Source organism: Chelon labrosus (assembly GCF_963514085.1).
Source record: "Chelon labrosus genome assembly, chromosome: 1".
Taxonomy (NCBI): domain Eukaryota; kingdom Metazoa; phylum Chordata; class Actinopteri; order Mugiliformes; family Mugilidae; genus Chelon; species Chelon labrosus.
Genome location: NC_140337.1, coordinates 38,477,930 through 38,494,835, shown reverse-complemented (window position 1 = coordinate 38,494,835; position 16,906 = coordinate 38,477,930). Strand labels below are relative to the sequence as shown.

General features: G+C 45.4%; 1 long non-coding RNA gene and 1 pseudogene across 2 annotated transcripts in view; one reads left to right on the top strand and one right to left on the bottom strand.

The window, feature by feature from the left end:
* LOC311491647 (low affinity immunoglobulin gamma Fc region receptor III-like) overlaps positions 1-16,906 on the bottom strand; it is a 293,642-nt pseudogene that overhangs the window by 266,957 nt on the left and 9,779 nt on the right. The gene's annotated exons all lie outside the window — the stretch shown is intronic.
* LOC311491968 lies at positions 409-1,394 on the top strand. The gene is made up of 3 exons (XR_014699201.1): positions 409-554; positions 706-798; positions 1,261-1,394. It is a non-coding gene; the product is annotated as an uncharacterized lncRNA (long non-coding RNA).

Genomic DNA, 16,906 nt, shown 5'->3' with positions numbered 1-16,906 from the left:
TTGCTTGTTATTGAAAATAGGTTACATTGAAGACTTTTGTCATGTTAAAGTTGAGGGGAAACTTAAGTAACAGTCGCAGGCGTGCTCGTCAAGTGCACGCGCACGCCCGCTGTCGGAATTTTTATTTTTTATTTTTTTGTCGAGTACTGACTCAAGACGAGAGACTGATCCCGGCGGTTTGTAAGTTTCCATGAACGGGAGGTCATTCACATGGCAGAACATCAGAACAAGTCTGGAAGTATCATTTTATTTGTAAGCTAGGCTGTTAAGTTAGGAACGATGCTAACTTAGCTAACTGTGCTTGTCAAAGACAGGACTACCACTGTGTAGATGTACATTGTTGGAATGTTAACACCTCTGCCATCTCTCCGTCCCTACCCACCCCTCTCTCTACTTTTTCAGGTGTTTGCTGAGTTTAATAGAATCGCCAGTAAGGATCTTGAGGGAGACTTCTTTGAGGCTCTGGACCAGTACACCCCGCGTATCATCGAACTTTTCTAAAGGGAACTGTTGGCCAGAAACTCAATGAGCTGATGCAGCACATGTGCTGGATGGTAAGTAGGTTAAATTTGCTTGTGATCTATATGATAGTTCATCAATCAAATTCTAAATGAGATGATCCAGACCAACCTATTCTATTTCCTGTCTGACTTGTGCCTTGCAAATTACTCTGTTAACTGGTCTTTTCTCTCTCTGTATTATTAGACACCAGACGTGACAGTACTTCGCTCTGTTGTCCTCAAAGGCATTCCCATTTTACTTGGTGACGACTCCAGTGAATTCTTCAAGACATGCTCTGTAAGTACTTGCACATAAGAAAAAGTTTGTTCTGCATTAATATAGAACTGTATCTGTGCTGACATAGAAGATGTAATTCTATCTGCACAATATACAATATACATTTGAGTGTGATTGATGTATTTTGTATAGCATTTCCTCCATAGCTAATCTAAGAGGTATTTAAACAGCCAGTAAATAAAAATGAAATTTGCCACATAACCGTTGTACACATTAATTCATTTTAAATCTAAGGAGCAGGAGTCTAGGTTGAAAAGTCAGTGTCACTGTTCAAGAACATATGGACCTTGTGGACCATAGCTTTAGTTTAAACTATACCAAATGTATGTTGTTGGCTATATTACAGCAATCCAGTGTGAACACATATTTAAAATCATATTCTCTATCAAATGCTTTCAACACTAAAAATGAATATTTTAGAAGAGTACAAATTGGCATGCTGAAGAACGTGTGTCTTTGTAGGATACAGCGAGAGACGAAGCCCTAGAATGCATCACCGTTGGTGTGCTGACAGTTGTCAGTGAAGATAGTCCTCACGAGGGTCCAAGTTCAGTGGACCTCCAGCCCCTCTCCACTGCCACCATTCTGGAGGGAGGTATTATCATGGATTGTATTAAAAACTTGCCTCAGGCAGTTTGTCTGTTACTTGGGCCTACATATGCTTTGCATTTGGATTGGTCGGTTTAAACCTTGGACTGATGCTCGCTTTGGGACACAAAAGCATTTGTTGTACTTTCAGTTTTGATCAGAAATGCAATGAATAATGAATACCTTATTGTAAGGTTATTACATGAGTAATAAAATGTTTATTCTTCAGTCTAGATCTCTCAATGATGCAATTCTTATTTTTTTTTAATAAATGTTGTAATACAGCTGAATCAACCAGTGAGTGTTTTTTTAAAGTATATTTTTGTGGTGTTTTTGATTTATTAGATAATAACAGCTAAAATAGATAAGAAATGGGAGAGAGAGAAGAAGGACAAGGACCCATTCAAGGAAATTGATAAAAATTAGTGAGTAATAAGTTGTAGGTATTTAGTAAATCTAAGCGGGGTTAAATTTATATCAAGCAGTCCACACAAAATGAAAAAATTAAGTTAACAGTAAGCATGGCTATTAAGTTACATGAACTTAATTTTTTCTTTTTAGTTGTACTACTCGATTTAGTACTGCACACTTAAAATAAACAAGCTTTTCTAACTCACTAATCTTAAGATTACTTTGCTTAATTTTTTTGAGGCAACGAGTTTGCATACGTTTTTTAAGTAAGGTCAACTAATTAGATTTTACAGTGTAGTTTTATAAACATTTTTTGTATTTTTTGTAAAAATCTAATGTGATATATGTAAAGTTCAGACAGATTCCCTTCTTCTTCTTCTTCTTCTTCTTCTTCGTGTGTGAGGAGTGTGAGAGGAAAGAGGAGAAGAGTGATTGGGAACTTTTGGTTCTGTTTTCTTTATTTACTATCCTTTTCACTTTGGTGTTTTGTTTAATATTTGTGTTTGTTAGTTTAGTATTAGTTTAGTGTGTTGGGGTTTAGTTTTAGGTGGTTTTTGCGGCTAAACGCCGTCTAGTCGGCGGATGAGGCCAGGTGGGCCCATCATGGCGGCCTCCAGTCTCTCTTCCTTATCCAGGAAGCATGGGATCAGACTGGCTCCTGGTTCGCCCTGCACGGTGGAGGACGTAGCCCTGGCCGTGGGGGAGAGGATCGGCCACGGCTCGGTGAAGTCGGCTGCCCGAATGAACCGAGCCGTGGTCTTGTTCCTGGAGAAAGTGGAGCAGGTGAGGTTGCTGGTGGAGGAGGGGCTGACGGTGAACGGGCTGTTGTTGCGGTGCAGCCGCTCACACAACCTGCAGCCCGGATCATCCTGTCTAACGTGCCCCCCTTCATCAGCGATGAATTCCTCATCAGAGAGTTGTCCCGACACGGCAAAGTAGTGTCCCCCATCAGAAAGCTGCCCACTGGATGTAAGTCTCCGCTGCTTCGCCATGTGGTGTCGCATCGGAGACAAGTCTACATGATATTAAACAACAAGGCAGAAGAGTTTAATTATCGTTTCATCGTGAAAGTGGATGAATACGATTATACTCTGTTTGCTACATCGGGGGAACTAAAATGCTTTGTCTGTGGCGAAGAGGGACACCTAGCCAGGGCTTGTCCAAGCCGGGCCGAGTCGGCCCCGCCGGGACCGTCCAGAGCTGCGGCGCCGGTGGCAGCAGTGGTCGCGGAGCCGACTTTGGGAGAGAGACCGGTACCTGCTCCGAGACGGAGGAGCTCCGGGGATGTGGGGCGAACCAGCGGATCGGATGGGGAAGAGAGAACAGAAAAACAAGGAGATGGAGCTGTAGAGGTGGAGCCAGGTCAGGTAAGGGAGACAGGGGAGACGGGTGAGGTGCAGGAGACAGGTGAGGTGCAAGAGACAGGTGAAGGGAGAGAGACAGGTGAGGTGCAAGAGACAGGTGAGGGGAGAGAGACAGGTGAGGTGCAAGAGACAGGTGAGGGGAGAGAGACAGGTGAAGTTAGAGAAAAAGAAAATGCAGAGTTAGAGGGGATGATGGAGGATGAGTGTGTGTGTGAAACACTGGGGGGTGTGACTGTGAAGGCTGGTGAAGAGTGTGCTAGTGTGGGTGAGGCATCAGGCTGGACACCTGCTGCCTCACAGAGACGTAGTAAACGCAGAAATGTAGTGCAGCAGGTGGAGGAAGGGAGGAAGGCTGGCCGACTGGAGGTGGAAGCGGCTGCTGGAGACAGCAGTGACAGTGAAGCCTCCATGTCGGACAGCAGTGAGTTCTCTCTCTCACACAGACAAACCTTTGTAAAATTAAAAAAAGTCAAGAAAGCGATTTCTACTCAGCTGAAATATTTAAAAACTTCCTTCAGAAAACAAAAGGTGTAAAGAAACTCAATATTGATCTGCATTTTTTGACAAATTGAACTTTTTCCTATCTGCAAAACACGTGATAAAGCACAGAGCTTCATCAGATCTAACCGACCAAGAGATCTTTAGATTCAAGAAACATCTCAGCAACGTTAGAAAACAAATTAATCTGTAAATATGAAGAAGTGATCTGTGCTTTTATTTATTAACATTTGTGTTTTAATATGGATGTTTTTAAGATAGGAACGCTGAACGTTAACAGAGCAAGAGACATGAGGAAAAGGGCACTGGCGTTGGACACAGCCAGGACTAAAAGGATTGATGTTTTATTTTTACAAGAGGTTCATAGTGACCAGAGGAATGAGGGGGACTGGGACAAAGAGTGGGAGGGACAGGTGGTTTTAAGCCACAACACCACACTGAGTGGTGGGGTAGGTATCCTCCTCTCCAGGAGGTTCACTCCATCCTCTCTGGAGGTGGAGCAGGTGGTGGAGGGGAGGTGCCTCCTAGTGAAAGCTAAATTTGTCCTTTTTACTCTGGTTTTTATTAATATTTATTCACCAAATAAGGGAACAGAGAGGAAGAGCTTTTTAGAACTTATAAATACAAGACTGAACTGCTGCAGTACGGAGGACTATGTCATTTTAGGGGGGGATTTTAATTGTACTGAGAAAGAGTTTTTAGACAGAAATCATGCAGAGCCACATCCAGCTTCCCAGCACGCTCTGAAGCGACTGGTCTACTCCCACGGCCTGGTGGATGTGTGGAGGAGGATGCATGCAGACTGTCGTCAGTACACCTGGTCCCACCTAACAGAAGATAGGATTTCATTTGCCAGGCTAGACAGGTTTTATTGTTTTAAACATCATTTTAACGTTTTTAAAGATTGTCGTATTGTACCCTCTGGTTTTAGTGATCACGCTTTAGTTTTATGTGATGTGTACGTTAAAAATGTTGTACCGAGGAGTGCATACTGGCATTTTAACTCTGTTTTGGTTTTAGATAAAGGTTTTAAAGAGACTTTTAGCCATTTTTGGCATATTTTTAGAGAAAGAAAAAACGAGTTTACAAGCCTTAGACAGTGGTGGGACCATGGGAAAGTGCAAATAAAACTTCTTTGTCAGCAGTACACTCTCAATGTCACTCAGTACACGCAGGGATCAATCAAAGACCTGGAGAGTGAAATAGTGGAGTTAGAAGCACTTGGCTACTCCACAGGAAATCAAGGACATACTGAAGTCCTCAACTCCAAAAAGATGGCCCTTGCCACCCTGCTCGATACCAGGGTACAGGGGGCACTGGTCCGGTCCCGGGTTCAGAACATTAATGAGATGGACGCTCCCTCTGGTTTCTTCTTCGGCCTGGAGAAGAAAAGTGGCCAAAGTAAACAAATCCACGCACTAATGTCAGAGACGGGCCAGGAGCTTACGGACCCAGCCCAGATTAGGAGCTAGAGCAGTGGCCTTTTTCTCTGCCCTCTACTCTGTGGAGTATGAGGAAAACCAAGAACTGGAGGAGGAGTTCTGCAGGGAACTTCCTCAGGTGTCGGCTGACACCAACACCCAGCTGAGCCGACCGCTCCAGCTGGAGGAGCTCACGGCCGCCCTGCAAGGCATGCAAGGGAGAAAGTCTCCTGGTATTGATGGCCTCACTGTAGACTTCTTCAAGGAGTACTGGGACATTCTGGGTCCGGACCTGCTCCTGGTCCTAAATGAGAGCTTGGCTGTTGGTTCCCTCCCTCTGTCCTGCCGCAGAGCCGTCCTGGCTCTGCTACCAAAGAAAGGAAACCTGCAGGAGGTGAAGAACTGGCGGCCTGTGTCTCTGCTGTGCGTGGACTATAAGATCCTGTCCAAGACTTTGGCTTCCAGGCTGAGAGGGGCTATGGAGCAGGTCATCCACCGGGATCAGACCTACTGCGTGCCTGGCAGGTCCATGGTAGACAACGTCTACCTGATTCGTGATGTTTTGGAGCTCTCCAGCTCATTGGACAGTGGCACTGGTCTGATTTCACTGGACCAGGAAAAGGCTTTTGACCGGGTTGAACACAACTTCCTCTGGAACGTGATGAAGAGGTTTGGGTTCAGCTCCGGTTTCATCGCCATGATCCGTGTGTTGTACAGTGACATCGAGAGTCTACTGAAGTTTAACGGCAGTCTGTGTGCTCCTTTCAGGGTGCAGAGGGGAGTCTGGCAGGGCTGTGCCTTGTCCGGGATGCTCTATGCACTCTCCCTAGAACCCCTCCTCGCTAAGATACGTTTTAGTATTAATGGACTGATTCTACCCACTTTTAACAGCAACATTGTTTTATCTGCATATGCAGATGATGTCATCGTTTTGGTTAAAAATCAAGACGATGTTGACATTTTAAACATTTTAACAGAAAAATATAAAAACTTGTCTTCAGCAAAAATAAACTGGAACAAAAGCGAAGCTGTTGCTTTTGGGAATTGGCCCAGTGGCCTCCCAACCCTCCCCCAGAACCTGGCCTGAAAGACACAGGGATTAAAATACCTTGGGGTCTTTCTGGGAAGCAAGGCCATGGAAAGTAAAAACTGGGATGGGATTGAGGACAAGGTAGTGGGTAGAATTAAGAGGTGGAAGTGGCTACTGCCTCAAATGTCGTATAGAGGCAGAGTCCTGGTTTTAAATAATTTAATAGCATCACTCAGACCCCACAGACCCTTTCCCGGGGATGTGGATAAGTCCCCGATCTGACCAAGGAGCATCGCTGACGAGAGGGAACACAGTAAACTTGAATAGTGTGGACAAAAAACTCCTCTACAACATGTGCGTGAAAGCCCTCAATGAAAGGACCCTGAGTTCCAGGCCAATCTGTGCGTGGGCAGACAGATTCAGAGGTGCTGTGCCAAACTGGAGGACACTCTACAAGAAACCTTTAAAGAAGAAAACTGGAGACCTACAGTGGCGAATCCTCCATGGAGCTATTGCATCATATTCTTTTATCTCAATCATCAATCCTTCTGTGTCCAACCAGTGCCCTTTCTGTGGTTTAAGGGAAACAACGTTTCATATTTTTAATGAATGTTGAAGGCTCACAGCGTTTTTTATTCTTTTAATGGAGGTTTTTGATTTATTTAATGTAGTTTTTACTTCCACCCTATTTATTTATGGAGCAAGCCACGGGAAAAAAGACATGAAAATGTGGCAGCTTTTAAACTTCATTATTGGAGAAGCGAAGATGGCCATTTATATATATCAAGAAAAAATAAAATAGAAGGCCTGTCGAATAGTGATCCAGCCTCAGTGTGGCGCTGTAACCTGCGCTGCAGACTGAGGCTAGAATTTAACTTTTATAGATCAATGAAAGACCTTAAAAGCTTCAGAGAAGTATGGTGTTACAAAAATATCTTGTGTACTTGTTCTGATGACAAATTAATTTTTGGAAATATGCTGAGAGATTAAGTGCTTTTTCTTTAATTTACTTTGTTGTTTATTTATTTCTTTTTCATATATATTCTTTATGTACACATTAATATAAACAAGAATCATCTCAGTTTGTGAAAATCTTGTGAAACATTTGAATAAACGGTGGTTGTAAAAATCTAAATCTTCTTCTTCTTCTTCTTCTTCTTCTTCAGTCTCCAGTAGAACATCTGGGTTCTGCTGGGTTCTTCCTGTTCTAATGTTTCTCTTAATGAAGCTGTATAATTAAAGGTTATATTAAGAGCAGTTGATTGACAGAGAGTCAGATGTCAGTGATGAGCAGCTTCAGTTCAGCTCTTTCTAAAGCTCTGAATGTCACTGAGTCTTTATTGATAATGATGCTTGTGTAGTTTTCTGAGCTGAATGTAGAAGCTGCTCCATCACAAACTGTCTGACCTGTTGAAGCAGTTGAAGCAGCTCTAATCTGATCTGGAATCAGTCCAACAAAGCTCAGGGAGCAGGAGTGGAGTCTGAACCAACCTCCTACATTCACTCTGACTTTCTCTGAGATTGACACACTATAACTTGTGTGCCTTATCATTTGGTTTACTTGTTTGTATATGTGTTGCTGCTGTCTGCCTATATATCTATAAACATTATATATTGTATACACTTTAATGATTTTATTGTTCCTTTTATTGTGTTCATTTATGTCTCAGGGAGGGATAAAGGTAATTTTTATTTAACCATCTATATGATGACAAGATGTTCTTGATCTTTAAACTCACCTGGAACCTGTCTGAGAAGAGAGAGACACCAAGATGGAGGAAGAGAGTTTCCAGAGTTCCAGTCTGAACCAGGAATTGGTTTGATCAGAGTTCTTCCTCTAAATGTTGAAGCTCCTCCTCCATCTTGTTGTCTCTTGTTACAGGAAGAGATTTCCTGTGTGTCTTAGTTGACCTGCTGGATGTCTGTCTGTCAGCTTCCTTATACTGATCTCTGTTGCTTGTGTTCTTTTAATTAAAGTCGTTTTTATCTCAAGAACTGCTTTCTATCTACATGTTGCTTTTCATGTTCCCACCACATCAATTCTTTTCAACAACATCAGACCTATATAGATGTACAGTTGTATTTTGTATCGTTTCCTGCCCTTTTTGTCGTAGGATGTCACACATCACTGATCACTGTACATGCATGTGCTCCAACTCAGACTACTTCCACATTCCTCTACTTCTGCTTTGTGGAGGGCCCTGGCTGTGGCTCCTCCTCCTCCTCCTCCTCCTCCTCCTCCTGACCATGGACCTGGTCCTGGGCTTGTAGGACCAGGTTGGCTGCAGACAGTCCTCTGGCTCCTCTTTGCCATGGCCTGGGCAATAAGATCTCTGCCAACCTGCTCCAACAAGAGAAGCCACCTGAAGCACTTGGAAAGCAGCTCTGTGTGTCTGATGCTGAGATAACCAAAGTGTAGCCACAAGGGCCATGCTCCTCTTCTGTACCTTTAAGACCACCGCGTCAGTGTTAGTGTACTCTAACATCATCCCCTGGATCAGTATCATAATCCCACTTTCCTTCATTGTTTGTTACAGTCTGTTCTGGAGTCACATGCTTGTTCTTTGCATCAAACATCTGATTTCCATGTCTTTTTACACATGTTCAATTTATATTCACCATGCATGTTACAGGACCCAAAACATCAGTAATCACACCATCCTACCACTTCTCTCCTCCCTCTAGTTTTTTACAAGAACTTTCTGACCTACAGAGAAAGACCTGAGTTTCCGCTTGCTATCTGAAAAACTCTGAAAAACACTGTGTTTGTATCGACTTAACCCGAAATTAAGTGGTGTTTAGTTTTTATACTATCGCCAATAACACCGCGAGATCAGCAGAGGAGAAAAATTCTGCGCAAACTGTAAAACGTTTCTTCATGTGTTACAGTACTGGTAAAAGATGACTACGGCTGAAGCAGGCTCGACGTCGCATAGTACATTTTCGAGATGGACATACTCTCATTATTTTCAGTTTGTTAGAGACAAAGATATGAGGAGCATAGCAGTTAAGTGCACTTTATGTGCGAAACCAAAAGATCTGTCTGCGTCGTGAAATAGCACAAGTAATCCAACTAAACATTTAGAGCAGTGCCACGCCAACATTAAGTTAGTGAAAAGAAAGAAAACTGAGGACGAAAGCGGAGACAAAGCAGTTAAAGGTCTGTTTTAACTAAATTCTGGCTATGATTGTTCCTTGTATTGCATTATGAGCCATCACTGCGCCCATAGGCGCATCTAGCCCGTTTATAGGGGTGCTCAAGCTCCCTAAACTTTGTCCCAGCACCCCTAAAAATAAGAGTTGAAAAAAAATAATGTTGGTTGTTTTATTTTGAAAGGGTTTGTCTATTACAAATGACAAAAAATAGCACAATCGAAGAAAGTATGTGGTTTAAAAATAATATTTTAACGAGGACCCCCCCTCCCAGTGGTATGATCCACCTCTCTCGTTTACCTCTCCCTCCCCCACGCACGAAGCGCGCACACACCTTTGGTTTGTCTGACCACCTGAGGGGCGTGGCTCCTATAAGTTACCAAACCATCTATTTACTTCATCACTCTGACAGGTTGTAAGGTTAGTCCGTCCCAAGGACAGTCTGTCCCAAGGACGTTATACCTGGCGTCACAACAGGTACTGAAATGTTTAGCAGCTGCAATTGAGGAAAAACGGGTGAATGTAAATTCCATGGCCGTTAACAGAGGGAATAGACGCATTAAGTTTGTACGGGAGGGAGAAAAGGCTAGACTATCAGGCATCAGGCATAACACGGGACAGCTGAGAGTAGGAGGAGCCTGGCAGATGAGGGCGGATTTAAATGGACAGCTGGTTATCCCAGCTGAGATAGCTAGCACCCGACTACGGCCAGATCTGCTGTTGTGGTCTGAGCCAGAGAAAGTAGTCTATTTCATAGAGCTGACTGTCCCGTGGGAAGATAGAGTTGAGGAGGCTAACGAGCGCAAGAGAGCTAAGTATGCAGAGCTAGCAGCAGACGCAGAGCAGAATGGCTACAAGACTTATGTCCGCCCGGTAGAAGTGGGCTGCCGTGGATTTGTGGCAAAGTCGGCGATTGCTCTTCTGAGTGAGCTGGGCATACGGGGAAAAGCTGGGGAACTAACTAAAGGTAAGGATGGCCGCATGTAGGCCACGGTCGATGTGTTTGTTTATTACGTGATTTGTTTGTTTGCTATGTGTTTCGGCCTGCATCAACGGGGCGATTCATGGTAGATTTGTTTGTTTGTTACGTGATTTGTTTGTTTACTACGTGTTTCAGTCCGCATCAACGGGGCGAATCATGGTAGATTTGTTTGTTTGGCTCGTGGTTATTAGTTGCTATATTAGTTGTTGATAGACATCGAATGGTGAGGGAAACAGGGTTGTGCAGTGGCGGTGTGGAGGGGGGTGACTCCAGGACGCTGGAAGTCACTGTTAAGCCTTCTCGAGGTGTCGTGGGTTTGGCTTAACTTAACGAAACATCGGTGAAGGGAGGTGCCCACTTGAAAACCCCAATGATATGCTGCATACTGCTGTTGTCTTCATGTTACTTGGTAGCTATGGTTAGCTGCTGAGCGGGTCATACAAGCCAGCAGCATTTAGTTAGTTTATGTGTTACAATGTCTGAAGTATGCTGCTCAATGGGCTTACAAGCCAGCAGCTGTTACTTAGTTTATATAGAGCATAGGTTAATTGTCATATCACATGACCGTAGGTTTGGTAGGGTCTCTTAGTTGAACAGGGCCTCTAAATGTGTTTTGCCTGGGATTTTGGCACAAGGGATTATAACATCTTATCCTGTGTATAACTGAATGCTATATCTAGCCTAGGCTAGTGACTGTTGCGAATAGTGCAGCTGACAACTAGGGAAAGACCTAGTGACAGCATGGAAAGACAGCTGACAGGAGGGAACAGTCCCCACCGGGGCTACAATGGGTTAGCAGCTCATTGTGGCAGTAGCCCAGGCTTTAATAAGCCATGGGCTACACCCTAACTTGCTACAAGTACGATTAACGATAAGATACCCCTAGAGTCAGCGAGAGCAGGAGCGGAAGATGACTCAGTTTGGACTGACACGGCTTTTGACCCAGGAATGAATTTGACACCGAGTAGGCAAGGCACGTTATTGGAAGCTACTAGTTCAGATGGAGATGGAAAGAAGCAGCAGGTTTGTGTGTGTGGCTGGCAAAAGATAACAACAGCAAAGGGCCTCAGAATCCATCAAGGGAGGAAAAAGTGTTTGGCAGAGGGAACACAGGGGCCCCGCATTGATAGCTACTTCTTAAGAAGTGCATTAAGTCAGTCGGTTGAAGTCCAGCGACAGGAGTTAACCCACAGTTCGCAGGACATCAGCACCCCTAATGTTGAGGCAGGTACAAGCACTGAGGCAGACAGAGAGGCCAGCCAGCCAAAAAGGGAGAAAATTAGCGGTCAGAAAGCAAGGATCAAATGGCCAGGTGCATCAGATATTAGGCAGTGGGAGGACATCAATAGTGATTTGGTTAGTGTACTAGGTAGACTTAAAGGGACGGCGGAGAGTAAGTTGGAGAAAATGGGAGATATTATTTATGGGTATGGTAAGGAAAGATTTGGTGTGGTTGAGAAACAGAAGAAACAAGAGGGACAGGTGGTTAGATCGAGGCGTCAGCAAGAGATCGATAGGCTCGTACAGGAGAGGAGACTCCTTAAGAAGCAGTGGAGGAAAGCTACAGTTGAAGAGAAGGAAGGTATTGATTGGTTACAGGCAGATGTTAGGAAGCGATTGGCAGCGTTAAGAAGGGCGGAGAACATTAGGAAAAATAGGAAAAGGAAAGAGCGAGCTAGATTAGCATTTTATAAGGACCCATTTAGGTTTGTGAAGTCACTATTTAGTAAGGAAATAATGGTAGCCTTACGGTACCAAAAGAGAAGCTTGAGGAGTATTTGGAGGAGGTGCAAAAAGATACGGACAGGTTTAGAAAGTTGGCACTACCCTCTGATATTCCACCTATTGGTGAAATAGTTAGCCAGTGTGATGACAGCCCACTAAAGTGGAAGGAGGTTCAAGATGTGGTAAGACGTGTAAGAGCCTCTTCAGCCCCGGGACCTAATGGGGTCCCCTACCGGCTGTATAAGAGTGCACCAGATGTGCTGAGGTTCCTGTGGAAATTGATGAAGGTAGTATGGAAGAAACAGGTTATTCCCAAGGCATGGCGCAGGGCAGGGGGGATTTTTATTCCCAAAGAGAGGGACTCATTGGAAATAAGCCAGTTTAGACCAATTAGTCTGCTGAATGTTGAGGGGAAGATTTTCTTCAGTGTTGTGGCACAGAGGTTGTCCAGTTACTTGGTGAAAAACAGACTAGTTGATACGTCGGTGCAAAAGGCTGGGATCCCCGGCTTCTCTGGATGCTTAGAGCACACCAGTATGATTTGGCACCAAATTCAGTTAGCAAAGCAAGAGAAGAGAGACCTGCATGTTGTATTCTTAGACCTGGCTAATGCTTTTGCGTCAGTGCCACATAGTTTGTTATGGGAAGCATTTGACTTCTTTAGAGTTCCAGGCAGTATAAAAAACTTAGTCCAAGCCTACTTTTTAGACATTCAACTCTGCTTTACCACAGCAGAGTACTCTACAGCATGGCAGCAGCTGGAGGTAGGCATCATGGCAGCGTGTACAATCTCTCCACTAGCCTTTACAATGGCAATGGAGGTCATTATTAGGGCTTCCAAATGGGTGGTAGGTGGAGAAAGGCTGCAAGGAGGGCTTCGCCTCCCCCCAATTAGGGCCTACATGGACGACATGACGACAGCAACGTCAACCGCTCCTTGTACCAGAAGATTGCTGGATAAGCTAAATAGCAACCTGCAGTGGGCTAGGATGAAGGTGAAGCCTATTAAATCTAGGAGTATTTCTATTGTTAAAGGAAAAGTGGTAGATAAGAAGTTTGTTATAAATGATGAGGTAGTTCCCACAGTGCTGGAGAAGCCAGTGAAGAGCTTGGGAAGATGGTATGATGCAAGTCTTAGTGATAAGGCACAGTTTGAAGGGTTGAGGCAGGAAATGATTCAAGGCATTTCAAGCATAGACCGGTCAGGGCTACCAGGGAAGTTAAAATTATGGTGCTGGCAATTTGGTTTACTGCCTCGGCTAATGTGGCCGCTGACGGTGTATGAGGTTGCCCTCTCAAAGGTAGAAAAGTTAGAAAGAATGATTAATTCATTTATCAGAAAGTGGCTTGGTGTCCCACGCTGCTTAAGTGACACAGCCTTGTATGGGAAAGGCATTCTGGAGCTCCCAGTTACCAGCTTAACAGAGGAGTTTAAGTGTGCTAAAGTTAGACTGGAAATGACTCTTATTCAGTCAAAGGATCCAGTGGTTAGGAGTGTAGCGCCTACTGTTAAGACAGGGAGGAAGTGGAACCCAAAAGAGGCAGTACAGCAAGCACAGGCAGCTCTTAAGCATAGAGATATCATAGGTCATGTACAGCAAGGGCGTGGAGGCCTAGGGCTGTGTGCAGGGAAACCTCTGTGGAGCAAGGCATCAGCAGTAGAAAGGAGAAAGATGGTAGTGGAAGAAGTACAGAAGCAAGAGGAAGCAGTTAGATGCTCTAAGGCAGTGTCGCAGGCTAAGCAGGGTCAGTGGGTGAACTGGGAGAGTGTGGAGAAAAGGAAGTTGAAGTGGAGAGAGCTTTGGAGCACGGAGGCCAGCAGAATTAGATTTATGTTAGGGGCTACTTATGATGTGCTGCCAACTCCCCAGAACCTAAACCAATGGGTAGGTGAGGATAATGCCTGTCCACTGTGCACTTGTGTCTGCACGCTTAGACATATTCTGACAGGTTGTAAGGTTAGTCTTTCCCAAGGACGTTATACCTGGCGTCACAATCAGGTACTGAAATGTTTAGCAGCTGCAATTGAGGAAAAACGGGTGAATGTAAATTCCATGGCCGTTAACAGAGAGAATAGATGTATTAAGTTTGTACGGGAGGGAGAAAAGGCTAGACTATCAGTCATCAGGCATAACACGGGACAGCTGAGAGTAGGAGGAGCCTGGCAGATGAGGGCGGATTTAAATGGACAGCTGGTTATCCCAGCTGAGATAGCTAGCACCCGACTACGGGCAGATCTGCTGTTGTGGTCTGTTACAGGCTTTGGTGTGTGGGGCTTGTTGTCTTTGTTCTCTTGTCTTCCAAGTACCGCCCTTCCGCTCCCCTCCTCCATCAGCTGATTAGCTGATTAACACCTGGAGGCTATAAAGCTCCTGCCGGGTGTTTCAGGTGTGTGTGTTCCTGTAGCCAGTGGGTCGTGATGAGCAGTTTGATCGTTTTGGCCGGCGAAGAAACCTTCTCCATTTGGTGTAGTGATCTTGTCATTTGTGAATAAAGCCCTGCGATTGCAGAGGGTCCTTGGTTTGTCTTTTTGTTTTTGGTCTTTGTTTTAATTGTTACCTCCCTATATTCCCCTAGTTTAACTTTTGTCCTGCCGGGGTCGTAACAATTTTGGGGGCTCGTCCGGGATCGTTCTCGCCGTAGTATCGGTTGGTTTTGGTTGTTGTTCATTATCAGTTTTGTTTTGCGGTGACGTGTTGGTGTCTGTGTGCCTACAGCCTGCAGTGTCTTTAGTGGCAGCTTCTCCAGACTACACAGGTGAGTACCCAGCTCGGTTGCGTTATCTCAGCCTCTCCATCGGGTGCTCTTTTGTTATTTTGCCTTTTTTATTTTCGGGGTTAACTCCGGGCGGGGACTTTGATCTCTGTTGGGGGCTGGCGTTTCAGGGTTTTCGGCCGCTGATGTGTTGCCTATAAGACGCCTCGAGCCCGGCACGCCCCAGAAGATAGATAGGTGAAGTTTATGTTAGGTAGGATCTGGGGAAGTTTGTCTTTCGTGATGGCTGTTGGTGTGTGGCCTCGGACATTGTACGCGCCGCATGTGTCTCTGGTGGTTTCCAGTTGATTGTGTGTGAGGCAGCAGCATTTTTGTTTGTGGTCTGCTGATATTTCTCCCGGTGTGTTTGATGATGGCAGCGTTTGACGTTGAAGCATTTGTGGCTGATCCATCATTAATTGTGTTTGATAGATGTAAGAAAAGTGATCTACGTGTGGTTGCGGAGTATTATGGTGTTCCGGTCTCTGACTCTCTTGTCAAGGCTCAGCTAAAAGCGGTCCTTTTAGATGAGTTGGTCAGCAGAGGGATTTTTAGGTTGCCGGTGGTGGTTAGGGATGCTCAGGGTGAGGCAGCAGCCTCTCCAGGTGAAGTCCACCTGGCGGGAGAGGCCGAGCAGCCGATTACTCCTGCTGTGAAAGAGGTGGGGACGGCGGAAAGGCCGGTTACAATGCCTCATTTCATCCCATTCTCTGTGGAGTCAACTCCTGGCTCGAAGGTGGAAGCCAGGCTGAAAGTCCGGTTGGCTCGGTTTCAGTTAGAAAAAGAGGAGCGCGATCGTGAGTTTCAGTTTCGCAGAGAAATGGAATTAAAGAGGTTAGAGGCAGACACAGCTATTAGGCTGCGTCAAGTGGAGCTGCAGGCATGCGCGACTCAGGCTGGTGAGGCTCAACCCGCGGCGTGTCCATCTGTAACTTTCGATGTGAGTAAGCACATTTCCTTGGTCCCTCTGTTCCGCGAGGCAGAAGTGGAGACTTATTTCAGCGCATTTGAGCATATTGCCACTGCGTTGCGCTGGCCAGAGGATGTGTGGGCTATTTTGCTTCAATGCACGTTAACCGAAAAAGCTCAGGAGGCCTGCTCTTCCTTGTCCGTGGAGGATGGTCTTAATTATGATAAAGTTAAGAGTGCTATTCTGCGGGCATATGAGCTGGTACCTGAGGCATACCGACAGCGTTTTCGCAATCTTCGTAAGGTGTCCAATCAGACCCACATCGATTTTGCCAGAGAAAAGAGCATTCTCTTTGACCGGTGGTGTGGGGCCTGTAAGGTTAGCGATTTTGCCTCGGTGCGCGAATTGATGCTGCTGGAGGAGTTTAAAAACTGCGTCTCTGAGCGTACAGCTGTGTATTTAAATGAACAGAAAGTGTCCACCTTGCAGCAGGCTGCCACCTTGGCAGATGAGTTTGCGCTCACACACAAAAGTGTGTTGGCTAAACGTGAGTCCCCTCGGGAGGTTTTTCAGAAGTCTGGTTCGCAGGTGTCAGGCTCTGCTGTTTCTTTTGCTTCCAAAGCTGATCGGCCGTGTTTCTATTGCCACAAGTCGGGTCATTTGATTGCTGATTGTGTTGCCTGGAAGCGTAAGCAGGGGCCTGTTGCGAAGCCGCCAAAAGGCATGGGGCTTATTAAAACCTCCATCGGCGATGAGGCCATAGTGTCAGGGGTGCCTGATGACTGTTTTAAGCCTTTCATATTTGATTGTTTGGTGTCTCTTACAGGACAGGCCGAAGACCAGCGCCTAGTAACTGCGCTGCGTGATACTGCCTGCTCACAGTCCCTCATTTTGTCCCGTGTGTTGCCCTCCGGTACTGAGTCTGATGGTTGCGGTTTCAGAAAACCTGAACAGGTGGAGGAGCCTGTTGCTCTTGTGGCTTCCTTGCCACTGCATCGTGAGGCTCTCATTGCTGCCCAGCAAACAGATCAGTCCTTGGTTAAATGTATGACTGCTGCTGTGAAGGATCCCAGTGAGTGTACGCCTAAGCAACCGTATTTTCATGATAATGGTGTTCTGATGCGCAGGTGGGTTTCACAGTCAGGTAGTGCAGCCGTTGAGCTTGGTGAGGATTGGGGTGTGGTCCATCAGATAGTCCTTCCTGTTAATTGTCGCCAGCATGTGTTAAAGCTGGCCCATGAACATTTATGGTCGGATCATCTGGGTGTAACT